The sequence below is a fragment of the Vicugna pacos genome, chromosome 11 (assembly GCF_048564905.1).
Source record: "Vicugna pacos chromosome 11, VicPac4, whole genome shotgun sequence".
In the NCBI taxonomy this organism is placed as follows: domain Eukaryota; kingdom Metazoa; phylum Chordata; class Mammalia; order Artiodactyla; family Camelidae; genus Vicugna; species Vicugna pacos.
The window spans coordinates 91,319,777-91,344,697 of NC_132997.1; the positions used below are offsets into that span (position 1 = coordinate 91,319,777).

The window sequence follows — 24,921 nt, forward strand, 5'->3', positions numbered from 1 at the left end:
GGACCTGGGGTTGTTACCCACCAACCTGGCTGCCCCATTTTCACCCCTCCGTGGTCTGTAAGGTTTGGCACTAGCTTCAGTTATTTCCTGGGTCAGTTTATCATTTTCTGGGACAGGAAGGAAAGAGCCTCATGAGGCCAGGTTTACAGAGGATGAGCACTGTCCTCCTGCAGCTGGCTCCCCACCTGTGGACACTGCAGACAAGCCTCAGGCCTGTCTGTGGGGCCTGGCAGTGCCAGTTCCTCTGTCCTGGGAATGGCCTAAGGTCCCTCTGGGACGTGCAGGCTGGAGCCACAAGGCTGAGGCATCTCTACCCGCTGACAGGCTCCCTGGCTGACCATCAGCCTGCCGTCAGAGAGGGCTGGCTGGCTCCTGGGCCCTGCTGGGAAACCTCACAGGGACTGGGGGTCCTCCCTGCTCCCCTGACCCCCAAGCCCTGGCTGAGGCACTGGAGAAACCAGTTGACCAGAAAGCTCAACCGAATGCATCGGCCTTTCTTGTTTTTCCCTCCCGAGAACAGTCTCCTTTGAGGACAGCGCTGGCCGGGCCTCCTCTCAGGGTTGAGCAGGGGGCACTGGCTAGAATCTTTCTCCCGAGAATGGATGGGAGGCAGTCTCGTGGAGACTGGACTGATTTGCTGTCTGCTGGACGCATTCCCCAACCTGAGCCACAAGGTGTGGTTATGGTGACCAGGAACCTTTTCATTTCGGTTGGCAGCTCAGTCCTGAGGGCTGAGGTACAGCTGGCACCTGGCTCATGTGAAGGGAGACCAGGCTTGTGCTATCTGCTGCCCTCTAGCTTTCCAGAAGAGTCTGTAGGGGGTCCCTCCTGTTGGGGGAATTGTCCTCAGCCTGGCACTTGGGCACGTGTGCCCGAGTGTGTGTGTGTCCATCACCAGACCGTGTGCCCTGGAGGCAGGCTGCTGGCTGTCGTGTGTCCCTCCTCCCTCCACAGATCTCAGGTGACGTGACTCTGACCTGGAGACAGCACCAGCAAGGGAAGGCATTGGAGAGTGTTCTGGGCCAGGAGCTAGACGTTCTAAATTCTGCTCGATTCCTACTCACCAGCTCTGTGCCTTGAGCCAGTCATCCACCTCTCCAGTTCTCAGTCTTTGTTTTGTTTTCAAGGAACGGACTTTATTTTTTAGAGCAGTTTCAGTCTTGTGGGAAAATTGAGCACAAATTTCAGAGAGTTCCCAGAGAGCCCCTCTCCAAGCCTCAGTTTTCTCACCTGTCAAATGGGGATAGACATCCACCTTGTTCTTACTGTGCTGGGTGCGTCCCCTTCACCCCCATCTTATGGGTGACATCGCTGAGGCTCAGAGACAAGGGTCCTGCTCAGGGCCATTGGCTGCAGAGTGTGAAAACCTAACTGGGGATCCAAGGAGAAGTGAGCCGTGGGGTGGGGTGGATGAGGTGCCGCTGTTTCTGCCCCCTGCTGAGGGGGACTCGTTGGTTGTCAGTCCCTCTTAGGAGGGTGGAGAGTCTCCCCAGGAGCATCTCTGATCTACACCACCTTGATTTGCAGCAGGGCGGAAAGCTCAGTCCCTCCCAGAGGCCACCAAACTCACCGGCCCATCCTGGGGCTCCTTTATTTGGTCAGTGAGGCTTTGAATGATGACCAGGTGTGATGCCAGCGCCGGGAGCTGGAGGTCAGAGTTCTAGTCCAGTTTTTGCACTCACAAGATTCCTATGGAAGGTCAGAGCTGGGAGGCATCAGTACCGTGTGAGCCCCACCCACCCCTCACTCTGCAAGTGGGGAAACCGAGGCCCCACCTGGGGACAGGCAGGGCAGGCTGGAGGCTGAGGACGGCAGGAAACGAGAAGGGATTTGGGTCTGCTGGCTTGGTGGCCGGGCACCGTGGGCCCAGGAGGTGCCTTAGTTGAGGAGCTTAGAAGTCCCCAGCAGTGGTCTCTTGTGTGTGGTGGTTTAGGTGGGAGCCAAGGGGGAGTAGTTCTGGGCCTGTGGCAACACAGGACATGTTTCTGGTTCCTGACTTCCTCGCATCTTGCCTTAGAGCTGAGTCACCACTTGCCGGGCAGGTAGGGTGGCTGCCACGCCCAAGAGCAGCCTCCAAACTAGGGAAAGGCTTTCTCCTAGGATCCTGAGCCTCCCCTAGAACAGGGACAGCATGGTAAGCAGAGAGGGCAGGCTCACCTGTAACCATGGGTATAGTTAGGCAATGCCGGGTGGCACCATCCCTGTCCCGTTCTGTTCCAGTGTCCACTCTTCCCTTCTTCATAAAGGAGCCAGAGAGATACCCCACGGGTGAGCTCTTCTCTCATGCACCCAGCCCTGTCGGCCCGCCGCCCCGGACAGGGGCTGTGTTTTGGTTCCCTGTGCCCGCAGCATGGATCAGTGCCTGCACCCGGTAGTTCTTGTGTGTCTGATTAACAAGGAGTCCTGAGACCTGGTTTTAGTTTCTGCTCCGCCGCTACACACCCACCTGCGTCCCTCTTTGTTCAAACTGCTGGGAAGCCCATAGCCAAGTTCTGTGTCAAAAGCATAGCTCTCCTTTGTCAGAGGGCCTGGAGGGAGCTTGTTTTATTTTCCCCTCCCTCTTTGCCGATGATTTCCTGTTCTTCGTCTTTCATTGAACAATTGAGCATGTGCTTTTATTGGAAAGTGCTATGGATCCTTTCTGGGAGTAAGCAAGCAATAAACACCTCGGTCCATTCAAAATGAAAAGGAGAAAGGTCCCCTGCTCCACCTGGGAAGCAGGTGCGTCTGAGCTCTGTTCCTCCTCTGGACAGAGGGTCGATTCGCACCTGCCCTGCTGACTTCCAGGAACGTATGAGCAGAATGTATTTTGACAGGCCGAGGCGCTGGGCAGTGCCAGGCCACTGCCTGCCCTGGGGCTCTTGACGATGGGGCCACTCAGGCAGGAAGATGCCATGCACCTCCGCGGGATTGGCAGTGGAACAACTAGTCTGGAGGGGGCTAGAGCTTGCCCGGCTGGGCGCAGCTGGCCAGCTTCCTATTTTGGAGAAACTGACTGAGAGCCTGGCTAGACAGGCCGTCAGAAAGTGCCCCGGAGGAGAATTAGACATCCGAGTAATAGCACCGGCGGCAGGCCAACTACGTGTGTTGCTTTGCTTTGCTCCTCTGTCCCTGGTGAAGAGGTACGATGATGGGGCAGCTGCAGTGAGCCAAGACGGTGACATTGTCCAAAAAAGGAGATAGCTCCATCGAGAGGTTATAAATAGGAGTGCTAGGGTGGGGGGCAGATGACAGACTGCTCTGCTCACTCCCTCGACCACTGCAGGAGGGCTGCTCTTGAGGTCCTGACCACCAGTGGGAGACATTTTTTGAGATGTTGGCAAGAGATGAGAGTTGAGTAATCTACCATCATCTTGTGCCCTCCTTCCTCTCCGTACCCTGGCCATTGTAAGGGGGAACTGGGGAGAATGAGCTCTAGGTGGAGAGGTTAAAAATGGTCCATTTGCCGTGTTCAGAGAAGAGCTCATGGCTTGGGACCAGAGGGAGGGGAGAAGGGAGGATGGAGGGTGATGGTGTCTGTGCTGGAAGGAGGCAGGGAGGGAGCTGATGGGGCTGGACTAGCAGCGAGCCAAGCCAGGTCTTCACTGGGCTCCGGTGTTACAAAGATGCAGACAGAAGGGATGCAGCAGCTCAAGGCAGCAGCGTGCTTTTGGAAGGTGAGCCGAGGTGATGCTACGTCAAACTATATTTCCGATGGTTCTGGAAGGAAAGCGGTGTCTTCAAAGCCAGACAGGGGTTAGTTCTTTGCTCTTCTGTTTACTCACTGGATGGCTTTGTGCAAGTGTCTCACCCAGACCGTGGGTTAAGTACAGAATGCCTCCCAGGATCTCCACAAGCATCAACCAAGACACAAACGGGAGGCCCCCGCACTCAGGCCTGGCACGTGCCGGTGTGGAATAATTCTCGCCAGGACCCGAGATGGTCATCGAGAGTAGGCAGTGGGTCTGTCTCTCTGAAGTCCTGCTGACAGCCTTTCCGGGATCATTGGCCAGCAGCCAAGTTCTTTCCCCAGTTAGGCTTGAATGGTGGAAGCCAGCTCTCCTGTCCAGCACCGATTCAGCTGCCACCACCTCCTGCCCCTCCGAGTTCCAGGGATGCCTGTGATCCTCAAAACTGCCACCGTGCGGGTTACTCAGGCCACGGGCCGTTGGTGTTGCTCCTGTCCTCACTCCCATGGAGGCTGTGGGCTGCCAAGCAGCTTGCAAAGCGCTTTTCACGCTCTCTGAGCTCATGTCATCCCCCAGCAATCCTGAAGGCAAGGGCAAGTGCTATTGTCATTCTCCTTTTACAGGCCAGGCTCCTGGAAGTTGCTACGTGGCCCAGGGAGACCTGGCCCGTGGCTGCTCACTGCTGCTTCTGGGGCTTCATCACGGCTCTGCCACAGAGCCTGCCCCAGGATGGGGTGGGACACCATGCGGAGGGGGCTGGAGGGTCAAGCCCATTGCTGCCAGGAAGGCTTCCCGTCCAGCAGCAGCTGCCTCTTTGATGGGGACCCACCAGCTCCAGCGCCTTCGGCACATCTAGGGCCTTGGCTCTCTGGTCCCAAGCAGCCCGCCGCCTACACCTGTCTCGTTTGTTCAATATGCCATTTGGCCACAGGAGGGTGAGGTGGTGGGAGAAGTGTTACCTTCCAGTCTGAGCTGGCATACATTTGCCAACTAAAACATTGACGTATGCCAAAAAAAATTTTTCTTGGTTACTTCTTAACAGGCCAAGTGTACTATTTTCCATCAAAACATTTCCATCGTTCAAAAAGTGTCTCTGACACAGAAGCTGGGTCCTGCTGTGTCCTTGTCACGGCTCACATTTTATTTGGGGTCCAGTGTTTTCAGGATGTCACCACCTCTTGCTTTGCGTAAGGACCGAACTCCCCCATGGAAATATTTTGCAAGAATGTTTTTAACTGTCAAGGTGGCACAGAACTCCTTCAGAAGGTTTTCTTTGTCCGTCTCAGGGAAGAACACCCTTCCCGTAGAGTCCCTGCCACGTTTCACCGGCCAGGATGGGTCTGGCCAGAGCGCCACGCAATGGATCGAGTCCCATTACAGCCAAAGCCGTTTAAGGTTCATGGAAATGTTTGTGGAAACAATTGCAGACTCTGCTGACAGCCCGCTCCTTTTGTGTAATTTTTGATAGAACATGCACCCAGCATAGCAGAAGAATTTGGCCGGCCCTTGGAATGTGCTGGAATGGAATTTGGCTGTGCTCTGTGTCCAGGTCTCTGATACGGCTGTGAGAGAATGTTCGCCTGCTCATTAAGCAAATATTCAATGGGCTCCTTCTATGTCCCAGATTCTGGGCTGATCAAACATAAGTGCCACCTGGGCCCCATCCCCAAGGCGCCTGGTTGGTAGGGGCTCCAAGATGCAGGTGCATTCCATTCCTCAGTACTTCAGAACCACGTTAGGAAGGGCAACAGGCAAATCTCTTAGTGAGATGATTTCAGACGACACACAGATGAACTGTGTTTATACATTTATTCTAACAAATGTCATTAAAAAAAAACCCCAGTAACTATAGCAGTAATTTTCCAGATGTTATTGCTTAGGGAAAAAAAAAGGTTGAAAAAAGGTAGGAGGTAGCATTAATTAAAACCCAAGTTAAAGAAAAATATCAAGTAAATATTGTAGTAGTGGTAACTATTACAGTCAGCAGATTATGTTATAGATTATTGTAAAAAAAAATATCATGACAGTGGCTCGTGAAGGGCTGATGTCCGGAAAAGTGAAGTGCACGCAGGTTTGATGCTTGCTGATGGACTGCCAGGGGCCCTACTTGTATTACCGTCCAAACATCAGGAAGCTCTAGGAGATGGCAGTGTTACCATCCCAACTGACAGCTGATGAAACAGAGGCTCAAAGAAGGGGAAATGGTTTGCCCACAGTCACATGACTAGTAAGTGTAAGAACTTGAATTTGAACCCTGGTCTGTCTGATTCCTGATCGTGAACTCTTAGCCACTATGCTATATGACAAAGTACTGCAGTTGGTCAAATAAAGAAGTGGCTATTTCCTTCCTAGGGGATAATCCAAGAAAGTTTCCTAGAGGAGGAGGCCTTGACCGAGGGGTAGGATTTACAAGGGAGGTTCGGGTGGTAAGGCAGAGTATCCCATGGAGCAGTTACCTGCGATTATTGGCTGGATGGTTTGAACAACATATATTTTCTGTGTATAAATGAAGTCTCAAGGTTAGGCTATGGTTTGGCTCTTCTGTGCCATCAGGGACCCAGGGTCCTTCTCTCTGCTCAACCAGATAGCTCATGGTCCAGGATGGCTGATGCAGCTCCAGCCATCACATTCTTGTCCTAAGTGGTAGGAAAAAGAAAAGAAGGAAAAGGGTAAATGTACATTCCTCTCAATGAGTCATCACCTTTAAAGAACTTTTCTGGAATCTGAGCCTAATCCACTTATCCTGATCTCGTTGACCAGCCCTGGTTATAGGAGAGGCTGCCTACTGTGTGCTAGACATGTCTGCACGGAGAACAATAGCCCTGTCCTCAAGGTGCTTCCAGTGGAGTGAGCTGCTTCTGGTTGAGGCTGTGGAGGGGGCAGCAGTTGAGTGGAGAGGAAAAAGCCTCCTTGGAACTGGAACCTGCTTCTGAAGTGGCCCCAGTAAGCTTAGTCTGTTTTGGATTGTTCAGCACATTTATTTGGTGTTTAATTGGAGTGTAGAGTTGCAGCGACTAGGCTGCCCCAGGCAGCCCCTGCTCGCCATCCCATCAGCCTCTCTGAAAAGACAAGAGGTACTCTTGAGTGCAAAACAAAACGGCTTCCCAGCCTTCCAGCCTTCAGTGCAAAGCAGGAGCCGCAGAGCCAGCTTTTCACTGCAGCCCAGAACCGAACCCTGGGCTGTCATTTAGAACCCCGTGTGAGGTGCACAAGCCCCAAGGTGAGTGTAGGATTCTGTACAGCTCACGGCAAAATGGCACCTGCCTGGTCCCCATCCTCCTTCCTCCCCTGCCTCCGGGTCCTGGGGGCATGGGTTTGCTTTACTCTTCTCAGCTCGTGGGGTGCACGCTGGCTGGTTGCCGGGAGCGTCACATTTGGAGAGTTCTTCAGTATTAGTGATGCTATTCTGAGTTGCAGAAGTTGCTCTGGGGACTCATTCACTGAAGGTCAGTCCTTGTTCGGGTGAAGCCCCCTCTGCTGGTATTTGGGTTCGTTTAGGTCCAAAATTCTTCCCTTTTACTTTTGGGGAAGTTTGTCGCCTTTTGTTGGACAGTGGCAAGAATGTTAGAGCTAACATGAGCGCAAGAGGTGAGATGAGCCCCCACGCCTCCATTTTCGTGATCAGGAGACTGCGTCAGCTGGTGCGAGGTAGAACTGGGGAGAGCAAGCTTCTGCACTCCGGTGCTCCATCTTTGCTCTGTAATTACTGCCAAGCAAATAGTATTGTAAAGAGGCTGGAGAGATGCCTTCACAGGGCGTTAGAAATCAAACCGCTATTAATATGCTAATTACAACAGTTTCGTATTTACCGTTTAAGCAAGTCCTGGAGAGCTTCTCCTTGGCAACACTGTTAGACATTCTGTTCTCGAAATAGAAAGTCCATATTACTTTTTAATGAAAGCTCTAAATCCAGGCTTTCCCTAGGTTCAGCCAGCCCTTTTCCTTGGATTTAGTAGGTCCAGCCCTGGCTTCCCGAAATAAAGGCTGGGTGGGGTTGAGTTGCAGGAGGAATTGACGCACTTCGGAAAGCAGGCAGCTCCTCAGAGATGTCAAGTCAGTGGAGGTTGGGGCCCTGCAGGTCCTAGACCAGTTACCTGCTAATGTCATTATACATCTAAGCGTTTTTAGCAGGGGCATCTCTCACTCCAAAAACCAGTTCTACTGCTTTTATTTTTAGATTGGTTGATGCAGGTGCTGTTTGGAAAGGTCTTTTTCTCCCCACTTTGCTTTTGTCCTGGAAGTACCTGGTTGATGAGGAAAACAAAATGGCAGCCACTTAGCCACGGGCAATAGAAATATTTATTTGGGAAACGCGAGGATAAGTGCCTTTTTTGCTTTGAGGGTGGAGCCAGGGATCCACACCCCTTAGCTTTCTGAGGAACTGGGTAGGGCAGGAGCTGACAAGCAGGAGAGTGAGCCTTTGTTCCAATCAGGGATCAAAAGACATCCAATGAAGGGCGTGGGACTTTTTCTGAAGAGTAGACTGTAGATTCTAGAAGAAGATTTTAGATAGTGGGTTATAAACCTAACAAATATTTAAGTACCCACTGTGTGCCAGATCTAAACCAGGAAATACACTGAGGAATGTTCCACTTGCCACAGCTGAGTGATGTAGTGACACAGAACGACTATTTACTCTGCTCGTAGATTCCGTGGGTCCGGGATTTAAAGAGGGTAAAGCAGGGATGCTCCAGGTTGTTCGAGGCCTCAGTGCAAGACTTGGGGTTCAGATGACTAACCTACTCACACATCTGGCAGTTCATGCTGGCTGTTGAAGCGTTCTCAGTTCCCTCCATGTGGCTTCGCCATGTGGCCTGGGCTTCCTCACAGCATGATTCCAAGGCTGATTCCAAGGGTGAGCGTCCCAGAGATGGAGAGCTGAGCAGAAGCCACATCCCTTTGTGACCTAGCGCCTGAAGTCACAAAGCATCAGCTTCACCACGTCCTATTGGTTGTGGTAATAGCAAACCCATATGTGGATTTGAAAGGAAGGAACACAGACCCCACCTGTTTGTGGGAGGGGCATCTTTCACACTGCCTGAAGAGCATGTGGGATGAATGTATATTTCAGTAAGTATAAGAGAGATTTGAAAATGTGCGCGAGGAAGAAGAGGCTATAAAACAAAGGCCAAACAAAAAGAAAGACAGCTTTTAAAAGTGAAAATTTAATAAATGAAAGTTAAAACTCAAGGGACATGTTAAACAGCAGATTAGACTTAGCGGATAAAAAAGATTAGAAAAGTGGAAGAGATATTCAAATAAATAAACTAGAATGCAGCCCAGAGACATGCAGAGACGGAAATAATAAACGAGAGGGTAAGAGGTACGTAGGATGGTGTGAAGATCTAGTACGTGCCAGCTGGGTTTCCTAAGGGGGATAATACTGGAAATGGAAAAGAGGTGGTATTTTAAGAGATAATGACCAAGGCTTTTGCACAGTCTTTGACAGATATGAAATCTCAGATCTAGGAAGTTCAGTGAATCCCAAGCATGAGACGTAAAGCGCGGTAAATAAAAATATGTCCTCTGCGACACATCCGTGTACCCCTGTGGTTCACTTAAGACAAGGCGATGATTTTAAAAGCAGCCGAGAGAAGAGCAAGGTCTCCCATCTAGGAACAGTGATGAGTTTGTGCAATGTTTCTCAACAACAGTCATGGAAGCCAGACAATGGTACAGTATCTTCAACGTGCTGAGGGAAGGTAACTGCTAGCCTCTAATTCTATATGCAGTGAAAGTTTCTTTCAAGAATAAGAGCAAAAAATAGAGATAAAAGACAGAGACAGAAGAGCAAGGCTTGGATAATTTCCCACAAATTTACGTCATAATAGGACACTCTGAAAAAGGTACTTCAGGTGAAAGAGTACACCAGATGGAAGGTCTGAGGTGCAAGATGGGATTATGTGCAAAAATTCTGGCAAATATTTGGCTATATTTATATATTATTTGCCAAACAAATGTTGGTTGAATAAAATAATATGTCAATTGAGAGATTAAAGAAAAAAAGTAGAACTGAAATCCTGGACAACCAGAGCATGTAAGCGAGGAGGGGATAATCAGAGTTGAGGCCTTCAAAGCTTCTCATATCTTTTTCAGAAGGAAAGTTAGCTGTTCATTAACTTCAGATTTGTTCAGAACAGACAGTACAACTTCCAAACCAGTAAAGCAGCAGTTTGTAAATGTGGACTGGGACCTTTAGGAGTCCATGAGACCCTTTCAGCAGGGTCAAACCTGTTTTCATAATGATGCATAATCCATGATAATACTGGTTTCCCTTTCACTCTTATTCTCTCAGGAATGTACAGTAGAATTTTCTAGAGCCTATCATGACTCTGACTGTCAATGAAATGTATGCTTGCATATTCTTTTTAAAAAAAATTTATATTTTTTTGTAGGTTTTTTGGGTGAGTAGGTAGGGGATTAGATTTATTTATTTATTTTTTTAGAGGAGGTCCTGGGGATTGAACCCAGGACCCTACGTATGCTAAGCTAAGTGCTCTACCACTTGAGCTATACCCTCCCCTCCCTGCTTGTATATTCTTGTGTTTTAAACTTTTCTCAGTTTTATTTTCTAATGTGGAAACTACTAATGGATATACCCCACATAAACAAAAGCTGTTTGGGGTCCTCAGTCATTTTTAGAGGTGTAACAATGTTCTGAGTCTATTATGTTTGAGAGCCACTGTAGTAGAGGGGGAGAAAAAGGTTGAGAGAAACAGTGAGACTTAAAAGACAGTCCTTGCGAAATCGCATCTCCTCAGCCCTGAAAACAATTGGTGCTATGTAGTTTTCCTGCATTCTAAGATAACTCAAGACAGAAACTTTTAAATCTAGAGAACTGATAAAGTATGGTACTAATATATTCTGGAGGCCTGAGAACCTTGATCTGGAAGAATTTCAAGACTGGGACATGCTCATCCTGTGTTACAGCGACACCTACTGAACAATGGGGACATCCCATCCCAGCTCTAAGAGTAAATGCTGTATTTATTTAGACTAAACCAGACATAGAAAAGAGCAAATTCTGTCAGGCAAGGTATGACATGATAATAGGCTTAGACAAAACAGAAATTCTCAGGATGCAGAGGGCAACTCAGAAAGGGCATAATGACAATTCCTTTGCCTACATACTCTTTTCCTCTGTTAGATGGACAATCAGTGGTCATCGGGGAGCCTAGAACAGAGACTAACCTCAGAATCACTTGGAGCTTTTAAGAAATAATTATAAGGCTTTACAGAATCCGGGTCTCTGGGCCCAGAATTTTTTGTTTCTTAGAAAAGTTCTCCAGGGAACATTGTCAAATTAGACAATATCTGGTCCAGAATGGCCCTGAGAAGGATGATCTCTGCCCTCCAGGAACCATGTTAGGGCAGGAGGCAGAGCTTTGAATCCCGCCTATGCCGGTGCCCGCCCCCAGCTCCACTGGTTGCTGCCCTCTTCCTTCCACTGCTGTCAGTCCCCAGGTTTGAGGCTCTGAGCCCTGGATTTCAGACCATGTCCATGGCTCATGCCTTCTTGATTTCTGGGGCCCTGTCTGATTTCTGAGGTTGGGCTAGCTTGAGTCCTGTTTGCCTGCCTTCCTCGTGCCCTGCAGATCAGCCCCTCATCCAGGCCTGGATTCCTGCTTCCAGCATTGCCTCTATCCAACCCCAGACAGCCTTTGGACTCCTTGAGCTCCTTCTTTCTTCTTTGACCCCAGGCTTATTTCCAGGACTAGCAAGAGAGAAGAGCCAAGAATAGAGAAATTTATCAAACATAAAACAATGAGCAACAAAGCATCCCATGAGGAACAGTGTGTGGGTGAGGCCAGCAGGGGAGGAAACATTCTTAACTACCAATGAGGTGTGAAGGGGGCCTGACAAAGCCCGGAGCCCTGGAGGAGCCGAGTGATGTGAGTTGCCTTGACCATTGTAAGGGATAGAAAGTGATCCATAGTGATTTTTCTTTCCTTTTAAATGACAGGGCAGCTGGGTAGGGAATAGTGATTTGACCATTGTGACAATAAATGCAGGTGATGGTTGTCGATGGGCCAAAGATAAAGCAACAAATGGGAGACAGGGTGGGCTGTGGCCTTCTGCTTCCGGTGGGCAGATTCCCTGGAGCCCAGCCTGAGGGCATCTCAGCACAACAAAGAGGTGCCTTCCGGGGGACCTGCATTCAGTCTGCAGATCCGTCCCTTGGGAGACAGAGGCTGGGGCGCCATGCAGAAGCCTGCCAGTTGGTGCTGGGATCAGAGAGATGTTTGGAAAGGCCATGGCTGCAAACGGGCAATGGTCCACTCTGGTGCACACCTTGACTGGCGCCTCCTGATGCCTGCCCGTTAAGGGAGAGTGTCAGAGCATGGATTGACTTTGGCTTGGCTATGCTCCAGAGATCTGCGTCCCCATGTGCCAGAGAAATTTTGACCAATGTTCCTTCGACGATAGCAAGCCCAGTGTGGACTCAGCACCCCCTGCTGGCCGCCCCCATCCACTGCTCTGCGTGCGTCTCTTTCCATATTCTCTCCCCACCTCCTACCTTGCTGCTGCCCCCAGGGCCCTGTGGCGACCCTTGCACTGCTTTGTGTAGCAGGCCCTCTCCGTGGTTAGTAACCATACCATCAGGAGGGTGATGGGTGGGTGGGGGGCACACTTCTTAATTCGGCCACCTTGGGACCACAGGGACTGGGTTTTGGACGAGGTGTTGAGGCAGCTCCCCCCCAACCCGCCCCGAGCGGGCTGGGCATTGTCCGCTGAGCAGATTCCGGTCCTCTAGTCGTGGCTGCATCCATCACACCCTAAGGGGAGAGGCCTCAGCGTGGAAAGTATGTAAGCTTTGGACGATGCCACAGATGGCCTGGAATGGCTTGGCCTCTTCTTTCCAAGGCCCCAGCTGACTTCCCCATCGTGCAGAGGAGGAGGATGGAGCCAACTTGTCCCTGTTCCTGGAGCACCAGTGAGTGTCACTGGGCCAGGGGTGTGGTGAGGGCTCAGAGGCAGCGTTCTGGGGTGGCTGCCCGGCGGGCCCTGGCTCAGACACTGCGCCCACGTTAGCCTCTGGCTGTCACTCCCACAAACAGCAGGATTCTTGTCCCCACTGCTCAGCTGAGAAACATGAATGGTGCCTGGTCTACAGCAGCTGCCCTGCTAACAGTAGCTGCTGTGATCACGTGATTTGTCTGGGGTCACGCAGGTGGTGAGGGGTGGGGCCAAGATTGAACTCACGTCTGTCTCCCGCCCCAGCCCAGGCCCTCCTCCCCTGTCGCCTGGCCATCTTCTCCTGTGAGGCAGGCAGGGCAGAGAGGCGGCACCCTGTTTTACAGACCAGGAAACTGAGGCCAAGTAACTCATCAGAGATCACTGAGCTTGGAATGGGCAGAACTGAGATTCGGACCTCGCTCTTTGGACAATACCCCCTGTATTAGTCTGCTTGGGCTGCCCTGACAAAATACCGCTGAGCGCTGTAACAAAGTAAGGCTGAGTGGCTTAAACGACAGAAGTGTATTTTTCCACAGTTCTGGACGCTAGAAGTCCAAGGTCAGGGTACTGACGGGGTTCATTTCCGGCGAGGGCTCTCTTGCTGGCTTGTAGACAGCTGCCTTCTCCCTGTGTCCTCACGTGGCCTTTCCTTTCTGCATAGAGAGAACGTGCAACCTCTGGTGTCTCTTCATATTCTTCTAAGGACACCAGTCCTTGGATGAAGGCCACACACTTATGATTGCATTTAACCTTAATTATCTCCCTAAAGGCCCTATTTCCAATTAGGTCACACTGAAGGTTAGGGCTTCAGCATATGAATTCGGGGGTGGTGAGTGGGCACAGTTCAGTCTGTAACATACCCTTAGCCCCTTCCACTCTTTGGAAGCCCCCAGATCACACCAGGAAACGGCTGCTAATGCACATCAAAGGAATCACTTGGGGTTGTTGTGCAGGAGCCCAGGGACAGGACTGGGGCAATCTAAGAAAGCTTCCTGGAGGAGGTGTATGTGTCCCTGGCGGTATATTTGTGTGCATGTACATTGGGCTTGGGTAGCTGGCCCATTTGGGAGTCTGGCTCAGTTCAGGGCAACCCCACATGTAGTTCCCCTAGTGATTCAGATGAGCTGTGGCTCTTTTCCAGGAGCCACTTTCTCTCCATGAGTGTGGCAAGAGGGGACTGTCTGGTCCTTGCTTGGCCCGGCAAGGCAGCTGTAGCTTGATGTAGCCCATCAGGTAGCATTTCCAGGTCTTTCATGTGAAAGGGAGTGGAATTCCAGGTGAGCAGAGGTGGACAAAGGAGGGCAGAAGTCGAACTGAGAACCCAGGGCATCCTCCTTCAGCAGACAGTGACATCTGCAGAGGGCTGCGCATGTGGCAGCCAGCCCTGCTGTGCGGCCCCTGCTGCTAGAGTGTGATCTTCCTGTAAAGAGGAGCTGAGTTAGGACATCATCACATGCGGGAGCCCCTGCTGTAAATTCTCTTGCCTTCCTCACCCAGTGTCTGTCCCCCCTTTTCTTAGACTCACACACCAGATGTGGCTGGTGAAGGGAATCCTCACTGCCAGGTTTAGAAACTAAATTTCTGCAGTGCCTGTGTTTCTGGAATGAGGGCGACATTCCCAGGGCAGAGGTTTGGGTTCATGCACCAACTCCTGTGTGGAGCCCGGAGCAGATACAGGTTCTGTGTGGGGTTGTAGTAGGTACCCAGCCAGGAGGCTGGAAAGTGTTCTGAGGGAGCCTGGGGAGTCTGAGGGAGGCTGAGAGAGCCTGGGGAGGCTGAGGGAGGCTGCAGAGGCTGAGGAACCCTGCTCTTTCAGGGGAACTTCCTGTTTCTGACATTTTCTCTGTAAAGACCACAGTGCCAGCCCTGCCTGAAGCCTGTCCGTGTTTGGTTGTCTTTGTTTTCTCTTATGTCTATCCCTCGGCTTAGCCCACCTGGGCCCCTTCTGGACTCGGAAGGTGTTAGTTAGTCAGTTGCTTCTCAGAGTTTAGGACACAGCCTGTCTGAGAGGGAAGACACCCCTCTCGCAGCTCCATGTTAAAGTGCTTGAAGCCCTTGCAACCCCCTTAATTAAGAGGAGATGTAGTGTGTGCCCCCCACCCCGCCCCAGCTCCCATCCTCTGTCTCCTTCCTCTGCACCTGGTCCAGGGCCCTTTGCTCTGGGTCACGCTCTCTTCCCAGGCCCTGTGGCTCCCTTCCTCCCTGAGGGAGGCCCTTGCGTGTTTCTGAGCCTGCAGCCCCATTGCTTCTCTGGTGGGAAATGGTAGCTTCCTCTTGGGGGAGGAGCAAGTTGCTGTCCTCCCATCCTCAGGTTGCCAAGGGCAAGTCTCTCTGGGACAGCAGAGAGGCCTCCTGGGAAGCCTCCTTCCCAGTGCTTGCTGGGAGCACCAGGGGCTTTGGAACCAAAAAGACCTGGACTCAGACCCCAGTGTCTCCACTGCCACTGGAAACCTTGGCAAGTGCCTTAGGCTGTGGTTCTGTTCAGCAGCAGAGATAGAACCCTCCATCCCACAGGGCAGGGGGGTGGAGGCTTAAATCGCGGGGCTCCTTGGAGGTGCTGAATTACAGGTGTGCGTGTGTTCCGGTGCCCGGACAGGTAAGCGTGAACAGATGTCCACACATTTATCACTCTGGCTTTGGCTGCTCTCTCACTGCCTGGGTGGGGAGGCCTCATCTTCGTTGTCATGATTAAAACCATCCCTCTATTCAGCAAGCCCCAGCCCCCCTTCATTCACCATTCATTCATTCATTCACTCTCCCATTTCTGAGACCTGCCCTGTCCCAGGCCTAGCTCTGGGCACTGGGGAACACGGCCAGGAGTAAGACAGACCAGGACTGGCACTCTGCTTCCAGGCTGAAGGTGGGGAAGGACATAAGCCAAGCAATCACCAAAGTAGATTTTAAAGGTCACCTGTGTTGAGTGCCTCGGAGGAGAGGTGATAGGTGTCCGTACCGGTGGCCCAGCACTGGGTGAGGCCTGAGGGGATTCAGAATTGAAAGGCAGCCCTTGCCTTTAAGAAGTGTGAGCACCAGCTGCAGGCTGTCCTTACTCTGGGCTCTGTGACCACCAGAGGCAATGATACTGCAAGGTGGAAGTCAATATTTAAAAAAAGAAACATCAGTTCTTAGGAAGAACTTAGTAGCCCTGTATACAGTCTTGTGTTTAACCACTTACCCAGAGCCCGGGGTCAGAGACCAGCTGGATATCTGCGCCCCTTGAGTGCACGCACATCGCCCACCTTCCCAGCCCTCGTGAGGCAGTGCCATCCCAGGTGCTGGCGTGGCCACCTGGGGATTGCTCCTTGCCCATACCCTTCAGGAACCCCAAAGACACTCGAGTCTGGTGTGGCCAGGATGAGGCAGTTTGCACAACTCCTGCATCTTGGGAAAACAAATGTGGTTCTCAGTGTGCTGCTTTGAGTTCCTGGAACCAGAGTGTTTATTTTATGTAATATACAGCAAAAACAGTTCTACTGACTTCAGATACTTCCAGCTTCCAAACTGTAACTTATAAAAAGACTGGGTTTTTTATCCAGTGGATAAAATGTGGATTACCCGGGGTATCTCAGGAAAGGAAAGCTAAATTGTGTTTGACAGGGAAGGAAAATGTTCTCCATTTCAGGTCACCATTTTTAGAACTGAACACATGCTTTTTTAAGATTTAGGTATCTTCATTCTACCAGGGAAACATTCCTGTATTTGCTTACGTCCAAGGGCTGCTAGAGGACCATGGGACCCTTGAAGCCTTCTTACAGCACCGTAGGTCTTGCCAAGGGAGATCAGGTGGTTACGCTGTGTTTGAAGCAACACCTTGGCCTCCCTCTCCGTGGCAAAGGAGCATCTGAAACTCTGCCTGATTTAGTAGATGAGGTTCAGGTGGGTGAATATCAATTCCACAAGTGACCCCTCATGGCTGTGTGTGCTCACGCTCTCCCCTGCTTGGGTAGTGAAATGGATGGGTTTGAGGAATTGGGCAGAAATATCCAGTGGCTGCTCCTCATAATGATGGGTAGATAGTACTTACTGAGGGTCTACCACATGCCAGGCCCTGCTCCGAAAGGCACCTCAATGGATCGTACCAATGAGGCAGGTCATATTATTATTGTCTCTGTTTTAGGTCCAAGAAGGTGAATTTCAGAAGAGCTCATACAGCTAATATGTAGTTGGATTAAGCAGAGTGTGAGTTCAGCTGCTGTAACAAAAACTCGGACCAACACTGGTTTAAGCAAGGTAGAAGCTTGTTGTTCTCTCATGGAACAGTGCTGTGGAAGTTCTGTCTATGTGGCCATTTACTTCCCAGTCTCCTCTGTCCTTAGGATATTGCCTTCAACTACATGGTCCAAGATGGTGCCCCACGTGCCTGCATTCTAGTCTCTGGGAAAGGGGATGGGGAAGGAAGGGGAACATGCCCTTCCCCTTCAGGGCATAACTCAGATCAATTGGATCCATTATTTCTGCTCACATTCTATTGGCCAAAACTTGGTCACATAGCTACACTTAGCTGCAAAAGTGGTTGGGAGCTAGTCTTTCTTTTGGGTGGCCATGTGCCCAGCTCAAAGTGGGAGATCAGGAAACATGATGAATAAACACTGAGTGACTGGGATGAGTCTAGATGGTGTACGAAGTTCACGCCCCTTACCCATCCACCACGTCTCATCTCTGAGGAGTTCTAGGTCAGTTCCAAGGAAAAACGCTCAGACCTGGACCATAAGTTCCTTGGGTGCTTACGGTGGTGGGTGTTTCTGCTGATCACTTGGTCCTCTGGGTCAGCATAGCACAGGGCAATAAGCAGATGCTCAGTAAAGCAATCTTAAAGGGGAGGCAGTAGTGGGAAGGAATAGCTCTACTGGTAGAGGTCCTGGGTTCAATCCCTGGTACCTCCTCTAAAAATAAATAAATAAATTGACCTAATTACCTCCCACCACAAAAAAAAATTAATTAATTTAAAAAAATTAGTGGGAGGGCAGTAGAGAAGCACTTAACCTACCAGATCCAATCCTCGCCAAGTATGTTGAGCAGATCTGGATGTGATAAATTATAAGAGGGCTGGAAGTGTGACCAACTGCCAGAAAGCTGCCAGGTCTAGAAAGATTCCCCTGCAGGGTGGAGCCCCCAGCTGCTTTGGTTGGAACCAGAGGTTCAGGGTATCCTGTTGGCTTCCCTGGCTTAGCCCCAACTCTGAAGACATCTATGAGTCGTGTTTCCAGAATGGAAATTCGATTCCACGCCCCCTCTGGGAGGAACTGGCTGCTCTGAGCGTCTTCTTTCCTGGTAGTAGTCTCTTGGGCTGTGCCGTGGCCATTCTCAGTTCAGTTCCAGCTCCACGTAGATTCGGGTTTGTCTGCTGCTGGCCCTGATCTTCGAGGAAGGGTCTCAGCCTCCCACCCATGGTGCTCCAGCCGCCTAGTTGAACTGGCCCTGACTCATCTAGAACCACGTGCAGTCACAGGCTGCCCTTTCAGAACCATACCCCGTTAAGAAGTCCTCGGAGGGCTTTCCGAGGCAACATGCTGACTGTGAGGAGCGGGGAGTTCGCTGGTCCCTGTTAATAGTTGCATTTTCTGAGCGGACCTTCTTACTGGGCAGGTGCTCAGGAGGGAAAATAAGTAAGCATCGGAGGTTCCAGTGTGGAATTTTTCTGTCATCTGAACATTGTTCTTGGCAAGGAGTAATTGAAAACAAACAGCCATTATGGGTTACGTTTTTAGACCAGTTAGAAACAGAGGTTTCACCACCGTGGTATTCTTTGATCATCCATCCGAGTCACTTTTTGGTCTTTTTCCCAGTTATCTATCTTGTGCTGAGCAGCTGAGGAGGATACCTGTTAGGCTCGGCATCAGTTAATTACCTGTCAAAATGTCTGTTTTGAGCCTGGCTGTCAGAGAGAAGGGAAAGACGGTTCACAGAGAGCAGCGCTCCAGGCTGAAACAGAGCTTACGAGGTCTAGACAGTTATGAGATATGTGAGACTCTTAAAAAAGAAAGAAGGGAAGAAAGAAAAACATGTGTTTTGGGTTCTGTGCACTTCTATTCTGTATTTGTGTAGCTGAAAAAGCTTTAGTTTAAAGTAAGTGGTATTTGGCAAGAAGTGGTGCTGCATGCTGACAAATTGATTGTGCTCGTTCACTCCGATAAAAATGAAAATGCATGAGGCATTTTGCTTTTCTCCTCTCTTGATGATTAAAAGCATCTACTTGGCTCCATGCAGAGACAGCCCTTGAAGATTTATATGAGACACCTGTATGACATCGATCACTGGCCTCCAGGCTGACAGAAGCCGCTACACTGCACGGTGTTCAGAATGCCAGGTCCTGGGAGGAAAGTGTGAAAGGCTTGGCTGGGAGTCTCTGTGCCAGACCTCAACGGGACCCTAGGGTGAGGGTCTTTGAATTTTAATAAAGGCCTTCCCCTCCCTGTTCACACTGAGCCAAGGCTTTAGAGCAGCTGAGTGGCTAAGGAAGCCCTGCCGTGATGAATAAGACCAGACCCTCCCCTATCTGGGCCTCAGTTTCCCCATCTGAGAGATGAGGGCGTCACCCTGGCTTTCCTTCTGGTTTTCTGCGGGATCTGCCTCCCTGCTCTTTCCAACAGGCCCTTCTGTTATGACGTGATTGCTCGTGAAGAATGAGGATGTCAGTGTTAGGAAGGGGCTCCTCCCTGTGTGGCAGATCCCCCATGTGTTAACCTGACCCAGCACAAGGAGAAATTAGAATATAGCCAACAGCTAGCAGATTGATGAGACAGGTCATCCATCCCCTCGTTCATGCATTTGCTCGTCAAGTAGGACTGTGCGCCAGGCTCTGTGCAGGGTGCTGGGGCGTGCAGGGGGCAAGGCAGCTGGGCCCTGCCTGCTCCAGGATGGGCCCAGCCCTGTTTGGACTCCTGTCCTGTTGGCTTAAGGACTTGCCTCCTTGTAGGTCCAAGCATAGGAATGTACTGTGAAGTTCAATTCTAACAGCCTATGAAAAGCCAAGCATTTACTTCTGGACACCCAGGACTTTAAGATTTCTGCCTTCAAGGAGCAAGGGATTTGTTTTGACAAAGGAAGTGTAAACAGGATCCTGGTGAATAATATTTCTCATGGCTGCTCCTGCTTTAATCACTTGTATATTTATCAGTGATCTCATAAGTGTCCAGACTGTCCAGGCTCTGCCGGGGACACATGGAATTTACAGCTCGGCTGGGGATGGAGGAGGGGAGGGTGCGAAGGCCGACTCTGAGGGCAGCAGCGGAGGGAATGAGAGCACATGTGTTACTGGGTCACAGGTGTGGTGCAGGCTGAGGGGCTGAAGGCGCTCTGGGGAGGGGGGGCTCCGCAGCACTCTGTGCTGGACTGGCCCAAGGAGTGTGGCCACCCAGCTGATGGCCAGCCCCTGAGCTGCCATGGCTTTCCCAGGTCTTAGTTTCTAGAGGCTGGAGCTCCAGACGAAGTATGCAGAGCAGCCCTGGGCCCCTCCATGGAAAGGGACCAATAGGTCATGGGTACGCCGGGTTACCAGGGTGCCCCGCTCCCCTGTGGGCCCTGGAGCCTGCTGAATGGTGCCACTGGTGGGACGCCATCCACCCCTCAGAGTTCCGGGTCCTTGCCTGCTGTGGATCCCGAGAAGCTAAATGTTGCAGACGGTTGTTCTGTTTTCAGGAAGGGCTGAGTTCCAATCCCATGTCTGCCTCTTGCTAGCTCTGGGCCTTTGTGCTAATGCCTTCTCAATGCCTCATTTTTTGGCACCTGAAAAAGAGGCTGATCATAGCACCTCTTTGGTAGGGCTGTTAGGGTCACAAGAGACAAGCAAGTGCAGTGCCCTGCGTGGTGCCTGGTATACAGCAGGTGCCCCCTTCACATCAGCTGCTGTCATTCAGATATTATTATGGTACATCAGGTGGCAAAGTGGGAAGGTCACTGGCCCCAAAGTCCTCTTTCTGAAAACTAGCTTTGCTGAACTCTGAAGATTCATGTCTAAAATCCCACCACCCCTAGGCTGTAACTCAGCTCAGCGAAGTCTGAATGGAGACTCCACCTTTCTCCGTTAGTTTCTGCTGGAGCAACATGCCTCTCCCGTTTCTCATCTGAAACGTGGGCACTGGGGGAACCCTGTGTGCCTGTGACTATGACATCTCTTCCCAAGTGTAGCCCCCTTGGGTCTGGGGCTGAGCTAAGCAAATGTGGCTTGAAGGAAGGAGTTGAATCACATTAAATTGCAAAGACCTAGAGCCTGTGCCAGTGGGCCAAGCCCTGTTCCTCGGGGAGGCAGAGTTGCGGTGTGCCATGTGGCCCATTTTGTAGGAGCCGTGATGGGGCAGCTGGGGGAACTTGATGTTTATCAGAGAGGACTCCAGGAGCACAGAATTTGCCCTCGCTATCCCAAGGATAGGGATTAAGGGGCAGGTATTACAGAAAGACAGGCCTGGTCTCCAAATAGGAAAGCCTTTTCACACAGTGTTGGTTGGTACAGACGACTGGACACTTTGTAGGTGAAGTGCTTCGTGTCCCCAGGTTGACTAAGCCCCTGATGGGTATCATGTCGAGAGGATGGGGGAGTGGTGGTGGGGTCTTTGGACCCTGAGACATCAGGACTTTGGGGACACCATCAATTTCCTCCGCCTTCCCAAGCATGCACTTCTCAAGCTGCTTTCGGCCAGCACAGCTGTGAGCCCCGCTAGGCCCTGGCTGCCAGCCCAGGGAGAAGCGGGGCCGCGTCTGCATGGAGGCTGCTGTTTGCCTTGGCCCCTGCTGGCTCAGCCACTTCCTGGCCCTGCCCTCCTGTGGCTTTTGCTTCATTAGCTCATAGCTCCAGGTGAAGCCAGTCCTCGGGGCCCTGGGCGGCAAGGTGGGCCAGGCCTCCGAGGCTTTAGAGCCTCCCTGCTCTTCTCCCCAGCAGGCCAGGGCAGCCCGCAGTCAGGGTGCATCAGGCACTGTCATCCAAGGTTAAACCGGAAAAGCACTCGAGAAAAGACTGGGGCATGGAGAGGCAGCGTCATGATCCCGGCAGCAAACCAGCAGGGCTGCGACGGCAGCCAGGCCCCGGCCTCCAGGAAATGCTGTCCTTAGCTCATGCTCATTCCGGCCCCAGTGCAGGTGCGGGAGGGGAGGCAGCTGGGTGGGTTTAAAAAAACCTCACCGATCGTGAACTCTACCTGGGGATCTGATGCTGGAGAAAGGCTGTGCTCTCTGCTGTCTCCATCCCCACCAGGCTTCTGCCTGCGGACTTACCAAACTGGGAGGCAAGGACGTTGACGCTCCCCTAATCCATTAGCTTCATTTTGTAAAAGGGAAAACCAAGGTCCTGAGAGGAGGATGATAGGTCTGAGGTCACACGGGAGTCAGAGGAGAAGCAGGAGGCCAAGTCCAGCCCCCTCGCCCCAGCCCTGGGGCCCTGGCCGAGCAATCCAGACGGCGGTTAAGTCAGGCAGGGCCTGCGTTCAGGCCCGCCTTGCTTCTGGGGTCTCTGGGCCCACCACAGCGGCAGCTCCGAGTGCAGCAGACAGCCTTGCCTCAGCCCAGGCACCCAGAGCCTCACGGGTTCTTTTGTTAACCTCGAATGGAAGCCTTGCTGGGAACAACTCTTTCTTATCCAGTTGTTTCAGGCAGAGGCAACTTCATTTCTGACAGATTAGCCACCGAAGAGGTGTGGTGTCGAGGGACTGTGGGCCTAAGATTTCTACTCCCCAGCGGGGAAGCTTATGGCTTCCACTTCACATTGGTTTGTTCATTTGTTTTGTTTTCTGTTCGTTTTGCATATACACCTGGTCTCTTGCTCCGGCCAGGCACCACTCCAGGTCCTGGGGATAACGTGGGTGAACTAGACCTTGGAATCTCTTGGGGAGCTTTAAAAACTACTGATGCCATCCCAGGGACTTGATACAGTTGGCCTGGGTGTGGCCTGTGTATTTTAGCTTCTAAAGTTGCCTGTATCTATATGGAAACTTCTTTTCTAGGAAGGAGAAAACCTCGTAGAAAGGATGTGGCTCTGAGAGGCTAGGGGTGAGAGAGTACAAGTGAGGGAAGGCCCCAGGTCAGCAGGAAGGGAGCAGCATTCAGTGTCACTGGGCTGTCCCAGGTGCCAGCACCGCAGCGGGCCTGGTCGCAGCTCCCAGAATTTTCCGCTGCAGGCCTGGCAGGTGAAACACAGGGTTCTTAGTGACTGCATGTTACCCGGGCCCTGCACCCCAAGGGGGACATATCTGGTGGTCAGAGCTTTTGCTTACCAGGGCCTTCCTAATCTCAGTGATTTTGTAGGTGCAAGTTTAAAATAGTTGTTTCCCCCTCATTTGCGAAAATACTGAAAATCTAGAGGAAGTAGACCCAGCCACAGCTCACATACATCAGTTGTCTCCTTTTTGCCGGACATCTTTAAGAGCCTCCACTGCTGATGAGGCAGGTGTCTTCTGCTGGCACCTCGTGGTTGTCACGCTCTCTCTGTGTTAGCACGGAAGGCCGGCATGTCGTCAGAGTGACCGGCTTTCAGCACAGGAGAGGGTGCTGGTGGTTAGAGCCCGGTGGTTCGGACCGCTCATTTAGAGATGACCAGTAAAAGAGCCAGGCCTGGAACTCAGGGCCCAGTTCTGTCCCCAGCACTCCAACATGCCAGGCCAGCCACTGAGGCACAGTGTCCATGTCTCCCTGGCCATTCCCCGGGCCCACCCCTCCATTTACCCACTCAGTCCTCATGCCATTCTCCCTGCAAGGGAGTATCAAAATTTGTAGCTTTTCTTGGCCATAGGTTAAGGGAGAAGTCAAACCTGACTCTGGGCATCATTGTCCAGAGGGCCCCGTGGTGACAGCATAGACTTGGCATCCAGTCCAGCTCAGCCCTCCGCCCTTTCCCAGACTCCAGGTCCCTCCTGGGCTTTGACTGCACCCAGTAAATTCCGGTCAGAGAACTGAACCCTTGCCAACAGGTGGGCTGGAAGGGGCTGCTGCACTGGGCCCCCAACAAGCACACTTCAACCCACCTCCCTGCTTCCTCTCACAAATTCACAGACCAGACCCTCCCTCCCCACTCTGCACCCCATCTTCCCTCCCTTCCCTGACCTGGCAGCCCAGGCCCAAACACCCTACAACTCAGTGGTTTTCACATGTGACTTGTCCAGGTATCTCTACCCTTTGTAAGATCCGGACTTAATAGTTTTGAGCCTACAAAGACATGTGACAAGTACAAGACATTCAGTAAAACTCGAGACCAGAATGAGGGCGACAAAAGGCACAGGAAGATGGGGCTTGGTTTGGGTGTGTTTGTGTAATTGCCATATGTCATTTTTATTCACATGAAAACATCTTTCTTGAAGCAATAGGAACCCACTCAGCTGTTGCTAACCAAATACCAAATGTTTCCGTTTTCCTCTCCTGCTCCTTCCAAGAGGCGGGCTGTGAAGAATTGCTGTTACCCGTGATGCTATCTTGCCTTTCAAACGTCAGAGAGCCTTTTCCTCAGAGCAAATGCCTGATTGTTTTTTCCAGCTTCCGCAGGAATTTTTAAGAGAAAGCTGTGCTCAAGTCACTTTTCGGTTTATTGTTTTAGACCTGGAGTACGGCAAAGTGAGCGGCTCATGGCCCCTGTCTAATCCAGTCTCCTCGAGTGGAATCAGTTTCCCTAAATTGCTTCAGGACCTATCAGGACCCACCCCCACCCCCTTTCACGCCAAGAAAAAACAAAAAACCAAAACCTGGTGCTTTGGTAAAATGATGTTAAATAAAATAAAATGAAACAAAACAGAACAAAAGAAACCTTTAGTTGGTAGAGAGATGGCTCCAGGAATCAGGAATCACTTTGGGGCATCTCCCACCCTCTCCTGCACAATAAACATGTGGTTTCATTTCCAAGCACTCCGGTGTGAGCGTTTTCATTTCCTCAGGAAGCTGCCTTTCTTGCTCTTTCTTCTGAAATGGAACGTGCATTTTCATTGGCCCAAGTTCAAGGAGTGCCTGGGGCAACAATGAAAATAGTCCCAAGCAGTTTCTGGTCGCCGACACCCCCTCCCTGCCAGCAGTGACTTCTCCTTGCTCCTCTTCCACTGGGGATTGACGCCAAATTGCCAAAGCTCCAAATCGCCAAATCGCCAAATCGGGTGGGGTGGCAGCCTCCCTTGCTTGGGTTTGTAGCCATCTGAGGGGAGCCGTGCTGTCCTTGCTGCTTGGGTTCTGGCCTTCAGTTGGGAAAATCTGGTTACCCTCCAAAGCCTCCACATACCACAGACTCTTAATTAAGAAAGTATGTTCCCATTTCATGTCACTCGAAAAGAATGAAAACAGTGACAGCATTTATTTATCTTCAATATCAATATCATTCCTGTTTCTAAGT

General features: G+C 51.3%; 1 protein-coding gene and 2 long non-coding RNA genes across 7 annotated transcripts in view; 2 read left to right on the plus strand and 1 right to left on the minus strand.

The window, feature by feature from the left end:
* Nucleotides 1-24,921, plus strand: part of GRK5 (G protein-coupled receptor kinase 5) — a 202,406-nt gene that overhangs the window by 106,371 nt on the left and 71,114 nt on the right. The gene's annotated exons all lie outside the window — the stretch shown is intronic.
* LOC140699445 (uncharacterized) lies at nt 1,118-8,551 on the minus strand. 3 transcript variants are annotated; one of them, XR_012077623.1, is made up of 4 exons: nt 8,408-8,551; nt 6,933-7,912; nt 6,125-6,304; nt 1,118-1,705 (listed from the first exon to the last, which is right to left on the minus strand). It is a non-coding gene; the product is annotated as an uncharacterized lncRNA (long non-coding RNA). The 3 variants fall into 3 exon arrangements; XR_012077622.1 differs by having other exon boundaries at nt 1,118-5,230; XR_012077621.1 differs by lacking the exons at nt 1,118-1,705; nt 6,933-7,912 and having other exon boundaries at nt 6,139-6,304.
* Nucleotides 8,660-24,446, plus strand: LOC140699858 (uncharacterized). Of its 2 annotated transcripts, XR_012078115.1 has the most exons (3): nt 8,660-8,738; nt 9,108-9,341; nt 24,142-24,446. It is a non-coding gene; the product is annotated as an uncharacterized lncRNA (long non-coding RNA). The 2 variants fall into 2 exon arrangements; XR_012078114.1 differs by lacking the exon at nt 9,108-9,341.